General features: G+C 38.3%; 1 protein-coding gene across 6 annotated transcripts in view; it reads left to right on the top strand.

The window, feature by feature from the left end:
* NCOA3 (nuclear receptor coactivator 3) overlaps positions 1-24,402 on the top strand; it is an 87,025-nt gene that overhangs the window by 8,005 nt on the left and 54,618 nt on the right. For all 6 annotated transcript variants that reach the window (XM_069805905.1, XM_069805863.1, XM_069805897.1 and 3 more), the window contains exon 2: positions 13,845-13,886. The gene's annotated coding sequence lies outside the window, so the exon portion shown is untranslated. The remainder of the gene's footprint in view (positions 1-13,844; positions 13,887-24,402) is intronic.

Genomic DNA, 24,402 nt, shown 5'->3' with positions numbered 1-24,402 from the left:
CTCTGGAAGCTAGTGAGTCCCAGGAAAAGGGAAACTTCTGTGCTGCCAGCTTTTTGCTATTACATGTGTGTGAGTGGGTAGCAGCTAATGTAGTCTATTTGGATAAACTTTTTCTAAAACTTTTTAGACAGCAGTTGAGTGTGTGCACACACACAATCAGTATGTGGAAGCACTGTATTGTTTCTTGGAAGCTTATGGAAAAAGTAGTAAAGGTTCAAAAAGTGATTTTTTTCCTCTTATTCACAATGATGACTTTAAAATGGTTATCTGTTCTTAGCAGCTTACATCTTAAGGACATGATTTAAAACAAAAATTTGCAACTTCTTTTTTTTGCCGGTGACTTGAATAGACTTTTCAGACCTCTTCCCCTGTAACTTTTTTTTTTCCCCCCATAAAGGCTGGGCTAAAGAGGTTAGGTGGAAATAGGAAATTATGGCTTGTGTTGCACTTCCTTTTGTCCTCTGTCCATCTTTGCTGCTGCAATGAACTTAAGTAGACATAGCAGCACCTTTTGTTGTAGTACTCTCTTGGTTTTATCTTCTATGGAAACCTTTTTGATGTTCAGAGTGGAGATTTCTGGCTGAATGGACAGACCTCAGCATGTGGCCTACTAGAGGACCACAGGTAATGCTGTTAGGTGTGCATGGATTTTTAGTCCTTCTAACCAGTACTTATAAGTAAGCCAAGCAAATGATATTTTATAACTTCAGTGCTATAAGAGAGAATCCGTATGTCTTAACTACTTAAGAAGGAAGTTTAAAAACAGTTGCTCTAAGCCATACTCTGCTGTACTTCTCATTTAAGCATAGCTTTGTAGTAGCCTTTTAAACAAAAAAATCTAGAACAAATGGATTCAAGACATTTTAAAGGTATCTTATTTGGGTGTGTGCCACTTTGATGCCATGTGCTGGGGTGTGCACAGTTCTTGGTTTGTTAATAACTTATGTTTCCTTGTTTGAAAGTTTTAGTTTCCCATTCAGATCTCTGAATGGGAAATAACATTTTTAGGCAGTAATTGATAGGATCCCTTCTTAATCAGTATTTAAAGTATTTAAAGTATTTATCTAGTCGTAGATAGCTCTAAAGGCAACAAAAGCAAGAGTACTTTATCTGCAAATTGTTCTCTTGATTAAAATGGAACAAAACCAGCACCTCTGTTAAGCTAGAATGCCCATTTGATCCCCTCCTTAAGAAGAAGGCAGTCCTTTTGATCAGTGCACAGAAAACTGAAAAAAAATATCTGCACTGGCTGGTGTACCTTTGAAGACTTTTGTATTACACCTGTGGGTTTTCTGTTGAAGCCCCTAATCTTTTGGTGGGTGATGCATGTTTGTAGCTCATAAACAAGACTTGTAGAGGTGAGGTGTAGACCCGGTGCTAGCAAACTTGTCAGACTTGTATTGGCTGTGTTAGAGATCATAAGAAGGTAGTAGGGATGACAAGTGGAATCCATTGAGATGTAAAATGAGTGGAGATTTGAGGAAATTCAAGGAGAGCCATCACTTGATAGGGACAGAATAGCTTGCATTGTCATCCACTGTATTTTCTGTATGTACAGCTACAAGGTAGCTTTATCCTGAACTGTTCCTTCTTGTCTTACCCATCTGTCTGTAGCTGGACCTCAAATGACCTCTATCAAGAGATTAATATGTAGTATGATATTTCAGGTTGGCAAAGCAATGCTTTTGGTATATTAGCAAAGTGCTTTCCTTCCCCCTCCATCTTAGCACTGCTTTATATTGAAACTTTTGCTTATTGTAAAGATTCCATCTAGGCAGAAGTGTAAGGTGGTTTGAGCTGTACATTTGAGAAAGCTTTTAAAAAATCTTTTAAAGCAGTGGAAATTTCCAGGCTTCACAGAAAAAAAATAAAATTTGAAGTTCTGGTCTAATAACTGCTTTGCAAGAAGAGAGAAATATGAAAAGGAACCGCAGACATTCTGGATGTCAGCCTGTGAAATTTTCCACTATTTCCTTTAATAACATGCAGGCATGCTTATATTGCTGGAGTTTCAGTTAGAAGTCTCTTTCTGACTGAAACTTCAAGCTACTTGGTGAGCAAATGCTCCCTTGAAAATTAATTGTCAAGAAAAAAAGTTCTCACTTGTAAGAACGTGCATAAACCACTCCCATGCTGGGTATCAGCTATTTATTGTATTAATCTTGCCTTCAATTTCTTGTTTTACAGTTTGTGTTAACTGTTACTATTACTAGATGATCACTGCCAGGTGACAGTCCGACTTTTCTTGCTTCCAGTAGTAATTCTAGACTAACATTTCCAATAAGGACTGTATGTTGCTAAACTGGAAATCTTAATTTGTTGTATCTTTGATATACTAAAGGATGAAAGACATTAGGAAACATATGCCATTCTAATCATATTCTTTTGTAAAACAGTTAACTTTTAAATCTGTTTAATGGTTATTTATAAAATTATTGTAGCTTCAGATACATTGGTGAAAATCAGACTGAAGGGATCTACAGATTCAACCTCATTTGTCTACCTTGAAGCTCTTTTCAGTTTAAGTTCTTCTTGTTTACCAAAAGGCTCCCTGACCTTTCTCCAAGATCTAGAGGACTCTGTACTTTGAATGTGCCTTGTCTTTCTGTCACTACAGATATTTATTGTTGACTTATGCTCTTTTGGGTTAGGGCCTAAAGAATCCTTTATATAATGGGTTGAGGTTTTGTTTTGGTTTTTTTTTTTTTGCTTAAATGCTGAGGTGGGAGCTAAGGTGATATATTGTTCAAAAAGCAAGCAACATCACAACAAACTGACTTCTTTCCAGTATTAATTGAAAATATAAATACCCTTTAAATGCATTTCTGTGGAATGCTGTCTTTCCAAGGCAGTATGGTACACTTCCACAGCTCTCAAGCCAAGTCAGGGCTATTGTGCCTCCTTTTTTGTTACCTCTTCTCCCCTTGCTCTGGGACTGAGGCCCTTGCAAAGAGGTTTAACTCAAAATTGTCCATTCCCTCCCTCCTGCCAACAAAAAACCTGAAGCCCAAAACCAAACAAAACCAGCCAGACAACTTCTGGCTGTCAGTTTACCCCTAGTTGCACAAACACCCAGTACTAGTGTAAGGGAATGTGTGGGGTGGGACTAGAGCAGCCATAGTTGTATCAAAATATAAACTGAATGGAGTTCCTCTAAGACTCTGTTCCTGAAACAAATGTGTTATAGAAGACAGACTTAAGTGGTACCTGGGTGTAGGAGAAATTCAGTACCCCTTGTCTACCCTGGGTCTGTAACTAGAAGGAGTTGGTGGAGTTACTAATTATGTATCATTACTGGTAGTTCCTTACCTGTTGTATCTGCATTGGAAAAATAATTTCATTTAAATCAATAGGGATTGAGTAGATATATTGAGTGCTGTTCTGAAAACTGATGTTGAGAAACCTGCAAACATTTAATGTGTATTTGTTACTAGTTTAGTGCATATATGTATTGCTGAGCAGAATAACCTACTGAAAGGGGTAAGTACTGCAATAATTCTATTTTGGTGTAGAATTAATCTATCAAATGCATAACTTCTTTAGAGACTCAAGATCAACAACCCTACGCTATTGGGTCTAGGGTTGGAGAATTTTTAACAGGACTGTAGGATTAGAATGTATTAGGTTTTGTTATGAAAAATTTTTTTATTGTTCATTTCTCCTATGCTATTGTAATTAGTGGTCCTTCATAGGTAATAAGGGACTTCATGGTTTCTAGGCTGAGGTTAAGGACTAAGAACAGCGAAGATCTTTAATAGCTGGTGATATATATTTCTAAATGAACTTGCAGAATAGATTGACATACTTGGCAGCATTTATAGAATCAGTGCTTAATAATCTGCAGTGTCACTTAAGTTCTAGCTTTCATTTCCACAAAATCGAGGTTAAACTTTTTTTTATCTGAAGATTTTTTTTTTTATATGGAGACAAAAACAAAAGGGGAGGGAAGGACAGTACAGTACAAGTTCTGTGTACAGCTATGTCTTATACCAAGAGTGCCTTTGATGTCTAGGTCTAGATAGTTTCCAAAGTTAACCTGTACAGCTAGGCCAAAATATACAACTATGTGCAAAGCTGAAGACAAGTTAATATACTCTGATAGAAGTATGTTTACTGTAGGAAGCTATTGCTAAATAGAAACATACTCAGTGTTTATATGAACACTTGTTCAAAAGGAATCTGTCAATGCCTGTACACAGATTGATAGGACACAGGTCAATTTAGAATATAGACATCTCACCTGCAACTTCACAGAAATGATGCAAATGGGAAGAGTGGCACATAACAGTAATTGACAGGATCATCAATCTCAAATAATACTTTTTTGAGCCAAGGTGACAGTGTTTCCAGACCTCCAAAAGCAACACAGCTGAACCATTTTGATTGGTAATTGCACTATAACACACAGTCACCAAAATAATTGATGTGTTTTTGGATTTAGGGCCCTGTTAAATGTCTGCTTAGTATTGTCTGGGAACTTTTTTCCTGTTTTCTGTCTACCTTTAGGTTACAGTCAGCCAGGTTTCAGGGTGGGTACTTGACTGACTGAATTAATTATGGACCAGACTCTTCAGATTAGAGTGTCCAAAAGCCTGTTTTAAAGTGTATGACTTTACTTCTAACTGGAATTAACTCTTAGCTGATACACAGATTCCACTGGTATGGAGGTTTAACAAATGTTTTCCTTTAGGATAAGGTCAAACCCATGAAGTGAGCTGACTTTATCAGAGGCAGAGCAGTCCTAGCTCTTGTTTTTAATTAGAATACACAAATGTTTTACTTATAATAGAATCTTTTGAACATCAACAAACTATGAAACTTATATGATTGGCCTTTTCTGCTGGTTTGAGTTTAAGAAAAAGATGGGTCTTGAAAGTTTCATTTTAAAGTAAACTTTGATGTCTGACTGCTAGGTTGTTATAATTAACTGACTTAATCTGTTCAGTAATCCTTTCTCTTTAAACAGAAATGGTTCTGCTGAACATTTCTGTTAACTAGCACTCTTCAGTTCTAGATGTTTCATTTTTATTGACACTTCAGTAATGATTCACCTTTTTCTTCCGCTTTCAAAGCTTACAAGAACTAGTAGCATGCCATGTAGAGAAAATCCCTTTGGGGCAATGCTATTCCTTAGTGCCAAGTTGGTTTGAAGGTTTATTCATGGTGATGAGGTTGCATAGGTGAGACTGAGAATATTCTGGCATGCAAAAATAATCCATTGTGCTTGCATTTTGCATTAAGTTGGACACAGTAGGGCTTCATAAAGTTTATTTGTATTAGAGAGTCTGAGAAAAGACAACAAACTTTTAGTTATGTGCTATTGCAAGCTTTCTTCAGTAGACTCATTTTCTGGACCAAGGACTGTGCTCTGAATTAACACACTGAGTAGCTTTAATTTTCAGTAGTGCATTATTTTATGGTACTTTACCTCTTGCACTGTGCAGACTTGTATAGCCTTAGTCACTTGTATTCATGCAGAGTATCCAGTGTCTACCACGGCACAAGAGGTTTTTGAAATAATTCTAAAAAACCCCCCAAAACCTAGTAACTTCCTTAAATATTGAGACACTAATACAGGGTAGATGTACTTACTATGGATCTGTTGCACCAGATTGGTGGTGTCAGCTGAGGATGTACCACATTTGTGGTGGTGTTACTATGGCAACTGCCTTCCAAGAGCTGTCTCAAGGTCACTCATCAGTTGTAGCCTGGAGTGCTTGCTGCTTAAGCAAAATATCTACACCAAACAATTCAGGAAATGATCATTCTGCTTTGAGAAAGCAACAATAGGGATGCAAAGCAGTATTTTGGTTTGGGGTTGAGGGAAAGGAGGTTGTCTTTAATTAGTCTGTGTATTTGTCTATCAGATATTTGAAGACTCTCAGAAGCATTGAGGGGCAGATTTTAGTTGAAATGTAAATCATAAGTAATCTAGTATCAGTGACATGAAAATTGTCTTATTTAAAAGGAAAACAAAGCAAAATAGAACCTGTAGAAGCCGAAGAATTTGAATAGAAATTGGTGACCAAGCCTGAAGTTTATGGAGCAAAAATGACTGCCTACACTGGTGAAAATTTAGACAAGATGGTGAAAACCTATGCAGAGTTGAGAATTCAGAGCTTCTTGTACTTAAGGGCTTCTTTTATGAGACATCCAGATGCATTCTCGCATCTAAATCCTTGTGGATGTAGTTAGAGAATGTCATATACACTTAGCAGCATTTTCAGTCTAATGCACAGTGATTCAGAGATAAGGCTAGAAAAGGGGTTGTTCATGAAGTTGATCTTATGTCTGAGGTTACAAGAGATTTTATTATACTACATGCGTAAAATTGAATCCACTAGACTAGAACTTGAGTAGAATGACAAAGTGCTCTTTCCTTGGTTTGGATAGTTGCCTCACTAGTAAAAAGCTACTAAGTTTTATGTGGCTTTTTGTTTGGTTGGGTTTCCCTTTTGGATTTAAACTAACTTTTCCTCTTTCCTCTTGCATCATTTCATGGATTAAACCAGTAGTATGATAGCAACAGAAGCAACCATTAGATTCAGCAGTTGATACTATGGCTGACTATATCTCAAACCTCTTTCACAAAGTGGTAAGCTTTTGTTTTGAGAACTTAATGTATTCAAATGGCAATTTAGTCCCTCCTTTTGCTTTTTAGGCTGAACAAACTAAGTTCTTCTAGCTTGCTCTCAAAAACATGTATTACCTGGTCTCCCCCACAGACTTGTTTTTTTTAACTTGTGATTAGTTTGTAGGTTTGGGGAACATTATTTCCAAAGTGCATGATTTCGTAGAATCATAAAGTGGTTTGGTTTGGAAGGGATCTTAAAGATAATTTCATTCCAATGCCCCTGCCATTCCAACACCTTCCACTAAACCATGTTGCTCAAAGCCCCGTCCAACCTGGCCTTGAACACTTCCAGGGATGGGGCATCCACAACCTCACCAGGCAGCCTGTTGCAGTGCCTCACCACCCTCACAGTGAAGAACTTCTTCCTTACATCTAATCTAAATCTACCCTCTTTCATTTAAAGCCATTACCCCATGTCCTATCGCTACATGCCCTTGTAAAAAGTCTCTCTCTGCCTTTCTGGTAGGCCCCCTTTAGGTACTGGCAGGCTGCTATGAGGTCTCCCCAGAGCCTCGCCTTCTCTTCTCCAGGCAAAACAACCCCACTCTCTCAGCCTGTCTTCATAGGAGAGGTGCTCCAGTCCTCTGATCATCTTGGTGTGCCTCCTCTGGACTCGCTCCAAAAGGTCCATGTCCTTCCTATGTGGGGGCCCCAGACCTGAACACAGTACTGCAGGTGGGGTCTCACAAGAGCGGAGTAGAGGGGGACAATCACCTCCCTTGACCTGCTGGTCACTCTTGATGCAGCCCAGGATATGGTTGGCTTTCTGGACTGTGAGCGCACATTGCCAGTCATGTTGAGCTTCTTGTCAACCAGCACCCCCAAGTCTTTCTTTGCAGGGCCGCTCTCAATCCACTCATTACCCAGCCTGTATTTGTGCTTGGGATTGCCCCAACCCATGTGCAGGGCCTCATGCTTGGCCTTGTTGAACTTCATGAGGTTCACACGGGCCCACCTCTCAAGCCTGTCAAGGTCCCTCTGGGTGGTATCCCTTCCCTCCAGCGTGACGACCACCCCACACAGCTTGGTGTCGTTGACAAACTTGCTGAGGGTGCACTCAATCCCACTGTCCATGTTGCTGACAAAGATGTTAAACAGCGCTGGTCTCCATACCGACCCCTGAGGAATGCCACTTGTCACTGTGGTCTCCACTTGCACATCAACCCATTGACCTCAACTCTTTGAGTGCGACCATCCAGCCAATTCCATAGCCACCAAGTGGCTCATCCATCAAAGCTCTGTCTCCAATTTAGAGACAAGGGTGTTGTGTGGGACAGTGTCAAATGTGTTGTGCAAGTCCAGGTAGTTGATGTCCATTGCTTTTCCTTTATCTCCAACACTGTAACCCCATTGTAGAAGGCCACCAAATTTGTCATGCATGATTTGCCCTTAGTGAAGCTATGTTGGCTGTCACCAATCACCTGCTTAGTTTTCATGTGCCTTAGCATAGTTTCCAGGAGGATCTGCTCCATGATCTTGCTGAGCACAGAGGTGAGACTGACTGGCCTGTAGTCCCCTGGGTCTTCCTTTTTTCCCTTTTTAAAAATGGGAGTTATGTTTCCCCTTTTCCAGTCAGTAGGAACTTCCCCAGACTGCCACGATTTCTCAAATATGATGGCTAGTGGCTTAGCTACTTCATCTGCCAGTTCCCTCAGGAACCGCAGATGCAGCTCATCAGGTCCCATGGACTTGTGCACCTTCATATATCTCATACTAAGAAATACTTTACAGAGCTGTCCCCAGAATGATTTCTGTTAACATTTCTGGAGCTGTGGGCCAGGAGTCACTTCCTATAGCGTGATCTAGATTTGCTGCCATTCTCTAGAACTGGTTTTGGAGATGTCTATTTTTCAATAAACATAACCAAGACTTAAGTCTTGTCTTGGAGACCTTTAAGAGTTGGTATTGGTTGGAATTTTTATACAAGTAGGTTTGATAGTAGTTGTCCACAGAACCCAAGGAGCTCCATCCTTGGGAGTACTATTAGTACTACACAGAAATGATAGGTGAGCTGGTACTTCTATCTGTAGATTAACAGGATGAACATAAATTTAAGGAGGGAATGAAAACATAAGAGCTAAGGATGTCAGGTTAGTAATCCAGTCTCCTTCCACTCTCAGTAAAACAAGCTTAGACCGTAGTAAGAGTGTGGAAAAAAGTCATACATTTAAACTGTTGGTAAAAGGAGGTTAAGAAAAATCTCTGCCTTATTAAGGTTGGTCTTTAAGAAGCATTCGTGTTAAGTGTCTGTATCTTTTTCTCCAAAGCAAGCAGTCTGTTCAAATTTTAACACACACTATAGCATGAAAATACTAGTGTATCCATTGCTATAGTGTGAGGCTATAGCAAGAGAACTATTTTTACCTGGGCCACAGAACAGAGGTTTCCAGGGCATGATACACAAGTCATTTCCACATGATATGAAGTAGCGACATATACAGGCACTTCCTTGTTTACAAAATAAACAGCCTTACATAGGCAGCTAAGAAATTGCACATAGGGAAGTATTTACTGGGAGATGATTTGAGTCACAGTGCTGGTATCTGCATCACTAATTACTAGGGGCGTGCTTGCAGTCTGAGCTACAGGCTTATCACCTCAAAGCTGTCATTGCAGTCCTCTAGCTGTGCCACCACAGGATTGCTATTTTGTTGCACTGGTCTGTGAGCCTGTGCTGAGCTCCGTGGTTAAGTTTATCTAGATTGCAAACTGAATTCTTGCTGAATGCAATGTCTTGGCTACACTCACTGCTGGTAAAAGGTAACTTCAAAGCTACCTAAAGCATATTCACGCAAATTTCATTAAAAGAAACCATTGTAGAGTGGATGTTATTAGCTGCTTAGGAGAAAAGTCAGATTTGTATTTCACTTCATGTGCACTCAAGAGGGTTTTCTGAAAGTAAACAGGCTAGACTTGTTGGTCAGACTTACACCTGCGTTTTTGATGGTATTTTACAGTATATTATTCCTATTTAAGAACTCCCCAAGAGTTCATGGGAGAAACAGTCTGATCTTCCACAGCTGTTACAGATTTCTTGAGGATGTAGCTAGTTGATATCTTTTAACAAAAGCAGGTGAGCTAAGATCCTAGACAGTGGCAATGTTTTATTCTAAGTATATATACCGGCTGTAGCCAAAATAGACTCAAGTTTAGCTACATTAATTGCTTCAGCCACTTTGAAAGTTTTTTCTTTGCAGTTAGCAAGTCTGTTTCAACTTTCTAATGTAATATTTTGAACAAAAGGTTGGATACTTTCCTATAGTGATACTGACTCCCTTGAAAGTTTCTTCTATTACGAAGCCTTGCTATTTAGTAATTCCAATCCAGTCTAGACTTGTTTTTTCTGGAATAATAAAAAACTTGCAAATCTTCCAGGCTTTTCTTCCTCCCCGAATAAAGTTAGTAAGGCACTTCACCACAGATTGATTCATTTAGAAAAGATTTTAATGTACTGTTATTGTTAAAAACAACAAAAACCCACCCTGCCAACAAAAAAACCTGTGCATGAAATGGAATGTTTCTCTTCTAGAGTTACACTGGCTCCATAGTATCAACAGTGGAAAAAAATAAGTAACTAACAGCCCTGGAGAGACTTTACATCAGTTGAAACAAGGATACAGCTAGGGCTATTGGTTAGTCTAAAACAAAAACAGAACCCCACCCACAAAAACACCACAAAAGAATACAGCTGAAAAGTGGCTTGTTCTAACTTGCCTGGTATATTAAAGTAGCATTTTTAGCATATTCATGTGAAATTAAAGGCCTCACCTCTAAACTGGGGATTTCAGAAACTGTTCTGACTCTCTGTATACTTGCATAGGAAGTCCTCATGCATTTCAGTATTACTTTCAAGAACCTCAGGGGGCATGGGGCACAATTAAGCAATTGCGTAAGTTCTTAATACAAGATTGGCCACCATCAGTTAGTTTATAGCTGATATTATGTAGCTGGAGAAATTTACATTAAGATTTGTTACATAAAACAATATTGTAAACATGTTTTGCAGAACGGATGAAGCCGCTTTAATATTAAAACTTTATTAACTCTCATGAGAGGTTACACCAAGTAGATTCAGTCAAAATGGCTAGTTTTCCAGAAAAATTGTACCACTGGCACTTTTTCTGAAGGAAGTCTGGAACAGGCCTAAGGTGTAAAGCTCTTTACCTGCATTTCTAATCAACTTAAATTTCTTCATTGGCAGCTATTTTAGCAGTTCTTTCCTCATTCTAAGTGCAAGAAGTCTGCTAGAATGTGGCATTATCTTGAATCTGCTTCACTCCATGCACTCAGTGCTTGCAGTCCTAGATTGTATCTCTGTTTGTCAAAAAGCTAGAGAAACAGAAGGACAAAGCACAGATCAAGAGTCAGATAAAACACAGAATACTGAAGTGCTTTAATAATTTTAGATAAGCAGAAAATACAGCTTTTAGAATTAAGATGTTTTGGTTGTTTTCTGTTTGGGATAATTTGTTTATCTTGGTTTTGCTGCCATATATCCAGGCGTGACTAAACTGTCTCCAGGCAAAAGTTTACCACAACACTTTCCTATTGCTCTAGCTACAAAGATATTACTGTCATCTTGGAAATGTTAAGTTCTGTATTAGTTACAGTTTATCACGACAGACTAGAAGTTACTGATGTCAGAACTGGCAGAAGTTAGTCTCTCCTCTCAGAGAAAGTAAGTTATTACTTACATGCAGTAAAATAATATGGAGATGGCCACTAATTTACTGTTTTGCTAGTAGTCATCTGAAAGATTTTAATATCTGCCATATGCATACAAATGTGTCATGGTCTCTGCTAGTGCTAACACTAACTCTAGGAAAAACAGGTAGTTCCTATGCCCCAGACTTCCTGAAAGATTTCTGGCCTCTAAACAAGGCTAACTATCATGTGATATGGGTGCTCACATATATGGAAGTGCTCAAAACCAGTTTGTTATCTCTTGAAGACAAGCAGATGCTCATGCCTTTTCCCTATTTGTTAGCATCCTTGAAATGCAGAAGTATTGGGCTTGTTTTCAAAGGCATTGTCTTTCTTTCCATTCACTATTGTGTAAACTCTTTGCTTTTTTTCTTAGTAAGTCAATCATGAGATTGTCAGGGTTGGTTTGATCTTGTGAAATGCTTTAAGAAGTATCTTCAGCAGGTCTTACAGCAGTGTCCTAAATTTTACTATTAAAAAACTATGCTAAAGGAATTGTTCCATTAATGTCAAACTATGTGGATGTGAAGACTACATTTCTCTGTGAGTTAAAGGAAAGGGGGAGTCCAGAATTTTTATTTTAATTTTAGAATGAAACTTATGTATTATGAAAAAATAATAGCAAGCAATTAATTACTACTTTCTAAAGCAGTCTGTAAGCCTTGATTTGGTATACTGTGACAATGGGAGATTACATTAGTTGGCTAGGTCTAATTAACTTTAACTGAATTATTTTGGGGGCTAAAAATTTATTATTTAAATTCATTTCTATATCAAACTAACTTCCTAGCTGCTCCTAATCCTTTCTCAAATATTAAGTTACTGCTAATGAGAAGGGACTTGACTAAAGTTAAAAATAGAGCATGTTGAACTTGACATGAACCTTAATATCTTTTCCAGCTTTTACAAGGATTGTATTATGAATTGTGTATTGTTTAGTTGGTTTCTCACTGATTAAAAGTATTGAAATAAACTGTGTATTGTGAAATAAAGCTGCTGTCATTGCTTTGTTTACATTTTGGATATCTTATCTAAATGTTACTTTACAAATTTGATGCAAAGTTCAAGCTTGGAGATAGGATTTTGAAGTCTTACTAAGACTTGTTTTTGTTTGGGGTGTGTGTGTGTGTGGTGTTTGTTTTTTTGTTTTTCCTAAAGGCAAAATATATTGCTGAAGACATAAGACAACTGAAATGTGTTTATTGTCAAAGCCTAAATCGAACTTGTTTTGTTTACTTGGGCTTTGGATAAAGCAAGTACAGCAGATCAGATATTCCGCTATATGGAGTTTGTTACTACAGCCTTACAGAAGTTTCCAGTATTCTTTGAGCTTGGTTTTACATAGAACTTTCTTCTGCTTATTGTAAATTCATTTATTGACCTAACTGCTAAGTTTGCTAATTACTTTATAGATATAAGATTGATCTTGACTAAAACAATTCTGCAAAGCTTATTACATGAAGATTTGGTAAACTTTTAAAGAAAACATCTCTCTCCAATACTTCTTGTTCTGGGAGTAGGTCCTAATAGTGGCTTGCCTACCTCTGATCTTTTATTCTTGTACTCTAAGAATGTAGATTTTAACTACAGGTAATAATTACAGTCACTGTCAGAGTGGTCATTGAAGAAGAAACGATGGTGATTTAAGGGAACTTTCTCTTCTGGGTGAGTGGCTGTATGTATGCCTAGCACTTGATTTGGGAGACTTGTCCTTATTCCAAGTGATGCTTTTGTCTTTATGCCTAGTGATGTACTTAAGGGAGAAGCAGGCGTGCTATAACCAATAGATTTTTGCCCAATTTTCTCCTGCTCAGTAGGAAAAAACAACTCCGAACTAATTATTCTGTCAAAATGACAGACCAGTGCTAAGCAGTGTTCAAAAGGCTGAGTGTTGTGAGTTATCAGTGAAGAAAAAGAATACAAAATTGAAAATAACATATTATCATTCACTCGTGTTATGCCTTCCTCTTGAGTATAAGTAATTGTGGTCTATGCTGTATCAAAAGTGTACAATGGACTTTATCTTTCTCTTTTTTTTTTTTAAGAGATCAAAGCTAAAATTTTTTTATGAGAAACAGCATTTGCCAGGACTTCTACTTCTCTGCTTTTCTTCTTCTTTTTTTTTTTTTTTTTTTTTTTTTTTGGCTTGAGAGTACAAGGCGGATCTATACAAAATAACCACAAGTGTCATGGAAAATCAACAGGAAGAAAGTGTTTTCCTCTTCAGTCATTTCATTATTTATTCTCCTCCTCCTTATTATCAGATGGCAGAGTTAAAAATAAAAACCTGATACTTTCACACAGTGTAGAGCTTAACTACAGAACTGATCACCACAGACTATTTTAGCTGTATTAATTTTCATGGGTTCAAAAAGAAATTTATATAGAAGAGAAATCCAGCTGCTGGGAAACTCAGTCTTTTTGAACCAGGAAATTCCAGAGCTGTAGATTGTGAAGTTCGGGAGTGTGCTGAAACACATTCATATGCCTACCTTTTTCTTTCTAGGCATTTCTACTGGCTTCTGTTGGAGAGAGAACACAGTGCTAGGTAAGTCTTCTGTTTGACTTAATTGTCCAGGACTACTTTGACTTATGAGAACTGATCCAAAGAAAATATTGATATTTACAGGGTTAGGAAAAGGGAGAAAATAATTTCAATTCACTTAAATAAAGGTATTTTCTTATGTTCTGTATTAATATTGTGTATAGTTTGCTCTCCTCCACCTCCCTTAAACTTGAGGAAATGTGTGGTATGACCAGGCCTCAGCATGTATGGTAGTATCTAATTCTAATAGGCTTTTGGGGGATACTTGGGCCATTAAAGGATGTTGCTCTTAAAAGTTGTGGGATGGAGTGGTAGCATGCATCTGTGTATATATCTGCCTTTAGGTTTTAATTCTTTTTATCACTGATACTAGAGTTTTCTTCTTTCTGAAGTAACCAATGATGTGAATACTTTGCTCAGAACAGTTCTTTTGAAACAATGGTGATGAAACAGGATTTCTTAGCTAAAGCTGCTTTGGGCCCAGAGTGGATATGATGCTAATCACTGCTGGGTTTTGTTTGGTTGGGTTTTTTCATCATAACTTCAGTACTCAAATACATAGCCTTCAATACTCAAATAGATTAATGTGTCAAGCTCTATACCTGTTGCTTGAGAGTAGTAAAACTGATAACTTGTCTGGACATACCATTCAGTGGGATTTTGGTCTCAAGAAAGGAAGTACCTCCTTCAGAGTAACCTTTTGTGATAAGACCAACCTCTTTGCTCTGCAGTTTAGCAGGTGCCCTGAAATAAAATTCAAGTGAGTTGGCTTGGTTAAAATAAGGTAAGGTTAAAGCAAAATGAAGAAAATGAAAGGAGATAGTGGAAGGAAAACCTTTGGAGAATGATCTCCTCAAAGCACAGAAGAGTTGGTGTTTTGTTTCATATAGCTCTGCTCATTAAAATGTTACACTTCCTAAGCAATGATTTGCAGACAGATGACACACTGAGGTAAATAGTATGTGGTAGAGAGAAGGGATAAATAACTTTTGCTCTTGACTGGATGGACACATGTGTCTAAGCATATTGTTGTCATAAATCTACTTGCAATGAAAAAACCTAAATCACAGCATTTTTATTCTGTAAGACAGAATTAATGACATCAGACTTAAGTTTTGTATGCTTTTTTCTTTTGTTCCCTCCATGGTATGCTGTGTTTATCCTGTTATTGTATGTACACTGTTATTTATAGGCTTCATCTATATAAGAATCTAACAAAGTAAGCTTCCTACTGGTGAAAACTCAAGTGTAGGTAAGGTTTTGTAGCTTTCTGAACTTTTAAGGGACTATTAGGTACACTAAAAATGCTTAGCGGGCTTTAAAAAAAGAGAACATTAAAGCTATGCTGTGCCTAGAGACAATATTAGTAACTTTTCTCCTAATAATTTTGACAGGGCCCAAGAATATAAGATTCTGACTGCAGTGTACCTAAACATAACTCTCCTTTCTTTTACAAGTTCTGTGTAAGTGTGGTGTACTGTAATAAAAAGTCACTTAACTGGACAAATGCAGTGTGTGTTCACTGACAAGAAAACACATTGAATAAACCATGCTGTATAGCTGATATACTCCAGTTGTATGACATAAATGCATGACTGGTGCTAATCAGTTAGTTACCATGTTTGATATGCTTACCAGATGCTAATATAAAAACCTCACAGTGCAGAGGTGTGGCTGAATACTAACTTTAAAGCTTAGCATCAAGTTAAGTTTTGAATTAAACTGCAGAATGATCTGGAGGTCTGGTAAAAGAGAACATGAGTTGTTTAAATTGTGGTGGATGCATCTTGGTTATCTCATTGGCAGACAAATGCTCAAACAATGGCTCCCCGGCTCAGGGTTTTATTGAATGTATGATACAAATTGGTCGGTCTACTTGTATGGGAACTAAAGATAAAATGCACATAAGAAAAAGTAATAATAGAATTCAACATCTCTATCCTGGTGTTTCCTCTAGTGCACTATATAAAAATACATAAAATTGCTTCCTAATGTGATGAAACTACACAACTACTTAGCCATTTATCTACAAACAAGGAAGAGACTGGATCTGAAACAAAACATTACAAAACTTCTTGGCACTTGAAAGGAAGGATGTGATCCCTTCTTCTGTTTTTGGCAGTCACTGACGACTTATACTAACTTCCAGAATGGCTGCAAATCTTCCTAAAATTACTTGGAATTTCTATGCTAATGGTGGTAGTATCATTTTGGAGAGTTCTGCAGATAAACGTCAGTATTTGAGAAGTACCATTTGTATAAAAACTTCCATGAGCAGAACTGATTTTCTGCCTGCTGCAGGAATCGTAGGGAGTTTAGTGTGAGATCTGTTGGAAAATGTCTTTTTAATGAAACTGAAGGCATTGCTTCTTTAATAGAACATTAAAAAAGCTAGAAGCATAAGATTTTTTTGCAATGGAAATTCTTTGTAAAGAATAGAAAAGTTTGGACAAAAAAAATAATCCAGAGGGCATTGAGAGCCTTAGTCAAAAGCATGCTGCTTTTTCTCATAAATGGAAGAAAATAAAAATCCTTGATGGTAGGAATTAATGTTGTGGTCAGGAATCCATACTTAGTATCCATTAAAGATGGGAGTATTAATGGATGTATGCAAAATGTAAAGCATACATGAGATTAATAAAACATACCTGCTTAAATCTGTACCAGAAGGAATGTGGTAATACATCCTAAAAGTAAGACAAAGTAGGATCAATTGTAAAGCGTTCTCTTGTCTTAGTAGCCCATTGTTATAATGGTACCAGTTTATAATTGTGCTACCATACATAATTCTCTGATGACAGTGTGTTACTCAAAATCATAGAGAAATGATGCTAGCATCAATCCAAACTGCAAACAAAGTTAGAGCTGGTTGGTCAGGGTTTTGCTCAGTCAAGTTTTGAAGGTTGCTTAGGATAGAGATTCCATAGGCTGGCTGGAACTGGTTCCTACGTTCAATCACTATTTGAAAACTGAAATTTAACTTGTTGCAGGTAGTAAAACTTGCCTCTTGCCCCTTTGTTGTAGGCCTCAGAGGAGGCTCTATGACTCTCCAGTCTATAATATCTCTCTAGGTACTATTTCTGTTTTGTATAGCATTGAACAAAGACACCAACCTTTGGGGTTTTATCCTCCTCCATTTTAGCTTAATTTTTAAGTAATTGACACCTGAAAGCTAAGATTTGAGTCTACTAGCTACATGCAAAATAACATTACAGCTTTCAGTTTTGTGCAATAAATTTTAGCAGATGTTCTGTGTCATAACCATTAGTACACAGTGGATGGGCAACATTTGAAATATAACGAGATAACCTGACTACTGTGGAGAGGCAAATTAACCAAATTTGGGAGTGATTCTGTTCTGCCTTTATTTTGCAGTTTAGCTGAAGGTATTCCGCTATGCTTTGGTCACTATGAATATGAAATATACTTAAGTATATGAAAAAAACAGAGGAAAGGGGATTTTTAACTAATGAAATGCTCAGATTTATTGGTATACTATAGATAGACAACTGTCACTTCAAATTTTGAACAGTAAGCATTTGTGTTGAACTAAATGAACCTCTTGCGGCCATACTAAGTGTACCTGTGTACACTCAATCAGATTTTAATTACAGCGTTGAGCTAGGAACGTTTCCATATTTCGAGGTCAAATTGTGTTTTAGAAATGTCACCTTTGTATCAAGTAGCTGTACTTACTCCTTACAATGAAGTAAACGTATATAAGCACTGATACTATGCATGGAAAACTTAAACTGTTTTGTTTTCCTTTCTTCAGTCACTCTTGTACTCTCAAATTTGAGAGTCTAATTATGCCAAAAACTCAGGAAACTTCATTAACAGGCCTTTTATTATTATTAGATCAGAGGGTAACAAGATCTAATTTTAAAAGCAAAGGGGATGTGTGTTCCAATAAATTAAAAAAAAATAAATCTATTTTAGTAGCCTGATGAAAGGAGATACTAAGTAGAATTCTCAAAAGCACTCCAACACACCAGGTATTTAGATCCTATTGAAGCCAGTTTGTGTGAGTCTGTGCATACGTAATATGGAAACCCCTAATGGATAGCTGCCTTCCCCCCTGCCCTGAAACACTTTTTCAGAATATGAATCTACGTTTTAAAAATGGTAATGTATCTGGAGCTTTGATTAAAATCAGTTGTTTTACAGTGTAAAATAATATATTTACTGACATTAATTCTATAGCTTAGTTATTGTGCAGACACATGAATAAATGTCTGTAAGTACTGCATCTGCTGACTAGCAAAATGTGCCTAAGGCAAGTCAATGTGATTTATGGACTATATTTCTCTGCCACTCGTGTGCCCTTATTGATGGGTGTAAATATTTCCAACAGTTAAATCAGTGATTTAAATGCCAGTTTAAAGTCTGCTCTGGATTAATATTCTTAATCGGAAGTTGTGATCTGTCATAATCAAGGCAGTATGTATCAGCGTTGTTTACTCTTAATAGGAAAAAAAGCCTTGTGTCCTAATTTGAATGTCACCGAAACTCCCTATGTACCCATGTTGGGCAAAGGCCAAGTTAGGTTACAGGTCCTTGACAGACTTCAGTTCTCCATTTATGAAGCCATTATCTATCACTGTATAGTAAAGCAAACATGGTTGCTGAAATAGTAATGCACTTTGGAGATGATAAAACAGACATAAGTCTATAGTAGTCTTTTCTGTGAGCTGATGGGTGCCATTCCCACACAGAGTCTAATAAGCAGTTACACAGCAATGTGCTTAAGTATGCAAAGTAAGGGTTAAAGGAAGAAGTGTTGAGAGCTGGAGTTGACAATGCTGTTTTAAAGTTTGTTTGGTTTTTTTTTTATGACCTCACAACCTCAGTATTTTCAGTCTAACTTTTCTTATGCCTTTAAAAAGCATATGGAAAAAATAGTATAATTCGCCAAGGAAATTTCTGCTCTGTTTGCCAGCAAGGTTGTCATCTGGAATCCCACAGAGCAGATCCACACCACTTTGGTCACTGGATTGAGTGTGCTTTTCTACATGGGCTAGCCGCTAGAGGGGCAGAAGCATAGTCTTTTACCACAGCTGGCTGAGACCTCCATCCGCGGTTTCAACGGAGATCTTGAACTGGGGGGGGCAGAAGGGTGGCCTTTGCTAAGCCCTTGATCCTCCTGCTGCCTCATGTTTTGTGGATGCTGTGTATGGGTGGGGCAGTATAACCTAGAAAAATGTCCCTGTTCACTAGCTACTGTGCTGCCAGACACTTTAACTGCTTCGTAGCTGGCAGGTTTATAAAGGAGCTGCTCTTGCTCTTTATAATGCAGTGATAAAGCAAGTTCTATCCTGTCAGCAAGGAGGAGGTGTGCAGTGACAAAGCTACCTTGGTTAGATAAAATACTTGAGGGTCTTGGCAAGTGGTTTAAAACAAAACTGAGCATGTTCAAAGACTTTGAAGGCACTTACCGTCTGTACAGGTACCTTCATTGGAGCAGCAAGATGGAAGTTTAGCTTGTTCGAGCATTTGATCAGTTTCTGTTCTAAAGCTTTAACTTCCTGGACTGAATAGAAGGTTGTATTTTCTTCAGTTGAATTCTCCACTCTGTTTTTAAGTGTCTGAACCAATTTTATGCAAGTCTTCCACAAAAAGTAGTTCTGAGGGGTGTGTGAGAGACAGTCATTAAACAATTAGAACAGGCTTTTGTAATGGAAAATGTTAGGCATCCTTAACCACAGATGTAGCTGTGCCTGCATAGGTAATGATATGCTTTAGTGTATTTTTCTATTTCAGGCAAAGATGCCCACCCGAAACCAGCAATGTCCTTTTCCTTTTAGTGCACCAGTTTGTCAAAATTAACTTTCATTTAGTAGATCCTCCTAATTTTAGCCTGGTGTGAAACTTTAGTTGCAATGTTGGGTGTATCAAGGCTGTTTTAAAGATGAAGTTTATTAAATTGAGAGTGTGTGTGTGTGTGTGTTCATAAATAAAGTCACTGGGGCCCCTTTCTTAGACTAACAGATGCCCTTGTAGAAATGTCTGTTGGTGTGTGGTTTTAAATGTTTTTCAGCAATCTGTTCCCCTCCTGTTTGGTACTCCAAATTGTAGAATCTTTTTATTTGTACACACAAAAAGCAAAAAATACTCTTTTGTTTGGTATGGGTCTTTTTTTCAGGACCTGTAAGCTTTAACTGTGTCTGGGAATGGAAGAAACTACATCTGTTTGGCCTCATGCATAATGCAAATGTGACATGTTTTTAAAATAACTTTTGAAATATTTTTAAAATTACAGGTGAACACAGCTAATTTCTAATTGTGTTTGTAAACACTAGGTATAGTCTTCAGAAACTGGAAAAATGCATGCTGCAGACTTCTGGAAAGAGCTTGCATGCTTTCCTAAAGTATTTTTCCTAAATGGCTTCAGAATAGGACACAGTGTAGATTGGGTGGAGCCTCACAGTCTCAGGAGGACTGAGACATGCTGTTAATTCAAGGGCAGTCTCCTATTAGCTTCATGAGCTGCATAATAAAACATACATCGTAAAAAAAAAAAAAAAAAAAAAAAAAAATTAGTACATTTTAAAGAGAATTGCATAAAGTTTAATAAAGGGTCCTCAGAATTACTTTTTTTTTGCAGACGTGCTGGTGCATCATTGTGAATCTTTTCTGCTTGAAAACATGATTATACAGACTCACCTTAGTCAGTAGGTTACTTACGTGGTAATCTAGTAAACACTTCTAAATATTACTCAAGTTTTGCAATTAGTGTATTTTTGGAGACAGTGTTAGAAATTGCTAGTGTCGTCTTCCCATCCCCCAGCTTTTGAGCTCAGAGGAGTCTAGTTTGCTTGCAGCTGCAGTGGTAGGCATCTTTCAGGAAGTGACCTTGGCTTGTATTAATCAAATTCAGAACACACAGAAAAGCTTCTTGGTAACATGCTGACTTGATGTAAAATTTTATAGCATCCATTTTCTTTTAAAATGAGGCCATCTTATAAAAAGGGAATTTATTTATGATATCTCAATTTAAACGAATTTCTCTAAAATGACATGGTATTTAGAGAAGGTAAAACAACAAAACAAAATTGCTCTTTTTACTGAGAGGAAAATAGGTTTTTATATATGTAGTTAAGTCTTAAATTACTATTGGCAAAACTGTATTTTAGCCTAGCTAAACTATGAAAATACAGCATTATTTGTTAGCATTTTCATTGGTGTCTTACCATTTTTGAACTAGAGTAGAAAAACCTGGTAGTAGGGCATGATCTCAATCAGCTAAGATTCTCACAATGTCTTAACTTTCTGACTTGATGTATTTTAATCACTTACTGCATCTTGTTAGCAAGGCATTAAACTTAACCACATAGTAGCATTGAGCTGCTATGCCTATTTGCATAGGTTGAGAAAGGAATCTACCTGTGCCTGTTGAAGAAATCACTGTTTGACCTTGCCCACCATCTGGAAATTATTTTTCATTGGCTGCTCTTAAATTGTGTGGTTGACTATTTCTGAAGCAGGTTTTAAGAGTTTTTCATTATTATCTTCTTGCCTAAAACTATTTTGTGAATTGAGTTACAAGAAGAAGATTGTTGGCAGTATTTTCAGCTGCCATAGCTGTTTGTAAGAGTATCTGTCTTCATCCTTTCTCGGGACATATACAGAGGGCCACGGCCAGAGTATCTTTCATCATTACAAAGTGCTGTGAAAGCCTTTAAGGTTCTGGGGTAAGATAATGTACCAATTTTCAAACTGCATCTTTCTGGAGAATTAGTAATAGCTGCCAACTGACTAATGTTTCTTTTCCCCTTAGGTGGTCATGTGCATTATCTTGAAGAATCTACTATCTGGTTGGTTTTAGGGTTTGGAAAACTGAGTTCTACTTTAACTGAAATCTTCAGCATAAACGCCTCCTGCATGTTGATGGCATATTTACTCATTTTACCCCTTCACAATTATATTCAGACTCTTGTTCTTTCTGCAGTGTGCTGGAGATCTGAGTATGCTAACATACATGTTCTGAAGTGTTTTTTGAGGACTGCTGCCTGTTTTGGAATGGTTTAATTCCATGTTGTTTACCTTGCAAATATATGCAATGACTTGCCTATTCTACCTGGTATCAAGTGAGAGTTGCTAATCATTCAATTAAAGCTCTCTGTGTAACCCTACCCCTTTCTGCTATGTTGAACATACTCTTAGATTCCTTTGCTACTGAATTTGCCTTAACTACATGCATTATACACTTCTCTTCATGCTGCTTCGTGTTGTCTGTTATTGTACCAAACTGAGAACTCTTCATCCACATCTTTACTTAAAAGTGCTTTAGTCCTCTTTCCTTGTAGTCTGCAAAGCCAATGAAGAGGTGATAAATCTGTTGCTCTCTGTGCTTAAGTGTAGTTGACACTGACTTTCCAAGATCAAGTGGACTGCAAACACAATCACAGATTCTGTCATTCAGTATTTGCTGTCATCAGTATTTTCATCAATCTCCTAGAGAATAAAACTGGTCCTAGCATGGATTTTGGGATACCCCACCATGGACTGATTCACCGAATCAGTAGTCCCTGAGATGAAACTACATTGCTAGTGATGATATTTTGACTCTGGAAAGCTTGTGTCGTAATTCTCTCCATTAAAATTTTAAACCAGAACTACTGATGAGGAGATGACAGAACCTGGAACCATTGATACGGAACAGAAGCATACAGGGGAACAAGAAACCTGTTCTCTGTTCTTCTTCTAGTTCTGTAATCTTAAAATGAGTGGAGATGAAGATGCATTTTCTTTTTCTGGGCCAAAGCAAGACAATCTATTACAACTGTCTTGCGTCCAGGCCGTTTTGTACTTCTGTGGCTAGGTATTACTTGTTTTCCTAGGCAAAACTGTGAAGAGCTGACCCTTTTTGTACACAAAAGCCACAACTTCCCTGTCCGTCCTTCTTGGAGTAGATGGAGGATGACTTGTTTTGAAATCAACACGTTGAAGCAGAGTATAATGGCACTGTGGGGATTGGACAGTGGGCAGCAGTACTCCTTGGGCTGCCCAGCCTTATGCCAGGGCAAGGCCCATTCCTCGTTTGACAAGAAGCAAACTAAATCTCTGCAGCTCTGGACTGCGCATTCGGAATCCTTTCCGCCAATTCTGTCCTGGTGTTCTCCCTCCTTCCCTCCCCTTTTGCAAGGTCAGGCTTTCCTGTTTGCCAGCACTATCTCGCTGCTGCCACTTACCGCTCCATAGTTCAGTGCTGCTTTGATACTGCCTAGTATCAGTCCTATCCCTTAGATTACTGACCTGGTTTTCAGCTGCGCTGAGGGTAAGGGGACCCACTTCTGCAGCTCCTAACTTCTGACTCAGTGGCGTACTGCTGCTGCACAGCTCCTGCTCCCTCTCATTTCCATGCTAAAAGAAACGCTCAACTCGCAGGAGGCTGCCGGACGCTCAGCTGCGTACGTTGCCCGAAGCGGAGGGGAGGAGACGAGCGGAGAGGGCCTTTTCTGCCTCAGCCTGCCTCCTCCGCTCCGCTCGGACCGGTGGCCAGCCTCGCCGGCTGCCCCCGCGGCGGGGCCGGGCCGGGCCGGGCCGCAAGGAGTTAAGGGCCGCGCTGCCGCCCGCGGTTCTGTCTGGAGCCGCCGCGCTCTCATTGGTTGCGAAAAGGTGAAATTGAAACCACGGTAAACTTTTGACCCTGTAGCAGTTCTTGTGGAACGCCTTCCCCTTGCCAAGAGCAGAGGGCTTTTTTTCCCCCCTTTTCCTGTATTTATTCTCTGTGATCGTGCCGTGCCGCATGCAGCCCCTCCAAGGGAGGGGGAGGACAAGCACAAGCAAGTAGTTTGCGTGTCCAGCTAACGGTAAAGCTGGAATATGTCTTAGCTGCTAGTGCCAGCTATCTTCTAAAACTCTGATTAGTAAACAAGTAGGAGTCCATTTTTCGACTTCCAAGATGGTTTTTGTGTGGTTAAAAAAACCCAACCCAACAACAAAAAACAACCATCAAATTGATGCTGACTATCACGGCTAATTAGAAAGTGGAGAAGGGAGGATGAGTCATCAGGCACGCTGGCTGCAGTGAGCTCTGCTGCTTAATAAACGTGTTGGGTTTTTTTGAAGATTGAATTGGTTTCTCCTTACTGAGATCCGAAGTAGAAATGTCTCACTGTTACTACTTAGGTCATAAGTTGGTGTGTTAGTTAAATACATGTTTACCCAACTGTAACTGTTTTTCTGTTCTTTTGTGTCTTCCTTAAACAAAAGAATGTATTTGTTCCGTCTGGGAGACAAGTAGTGCCAGCTGAACTGCATTGCCAACCTGCAAAGTGTCAGAGGCCCATGGTAGCCAATGTTAGGAATTTTTATTTAGGTAGGGAGACTCTTAACAAATTCTGGACCTAATTAGAGTGTGTGTCACTTTCATACTATGCAGAGTTTGTCACACAAAAAAAATCAAAAATATCTGTGGTCGAGAAAATCCACCTTCCCTCTGTAGCTTTGCCAAACCAGACAAATTAAAGCAGCATTACGTTTTCAATGAAGTATGAATACGAGATTTAGTTAATCC

This window comes from Haliaeetus albicilla, chromosome 2 (genome assembly GCF_947461875.1).
Source record: "Haliaeetus albicilla chromosome 2, bHalAlb1.1, whole genome shotgun sequence".
In the NCBI taxonomy this organism is placed as follows: Eukaryota; Metazoa; Chordata; class Aves; order Accipitriformes; family Accipitridae; genus Haliaeetus; species Haliaeetus albicilla.
This window is presented reverse-complemented; position numbering and strand designations above follow the sequence as displayed.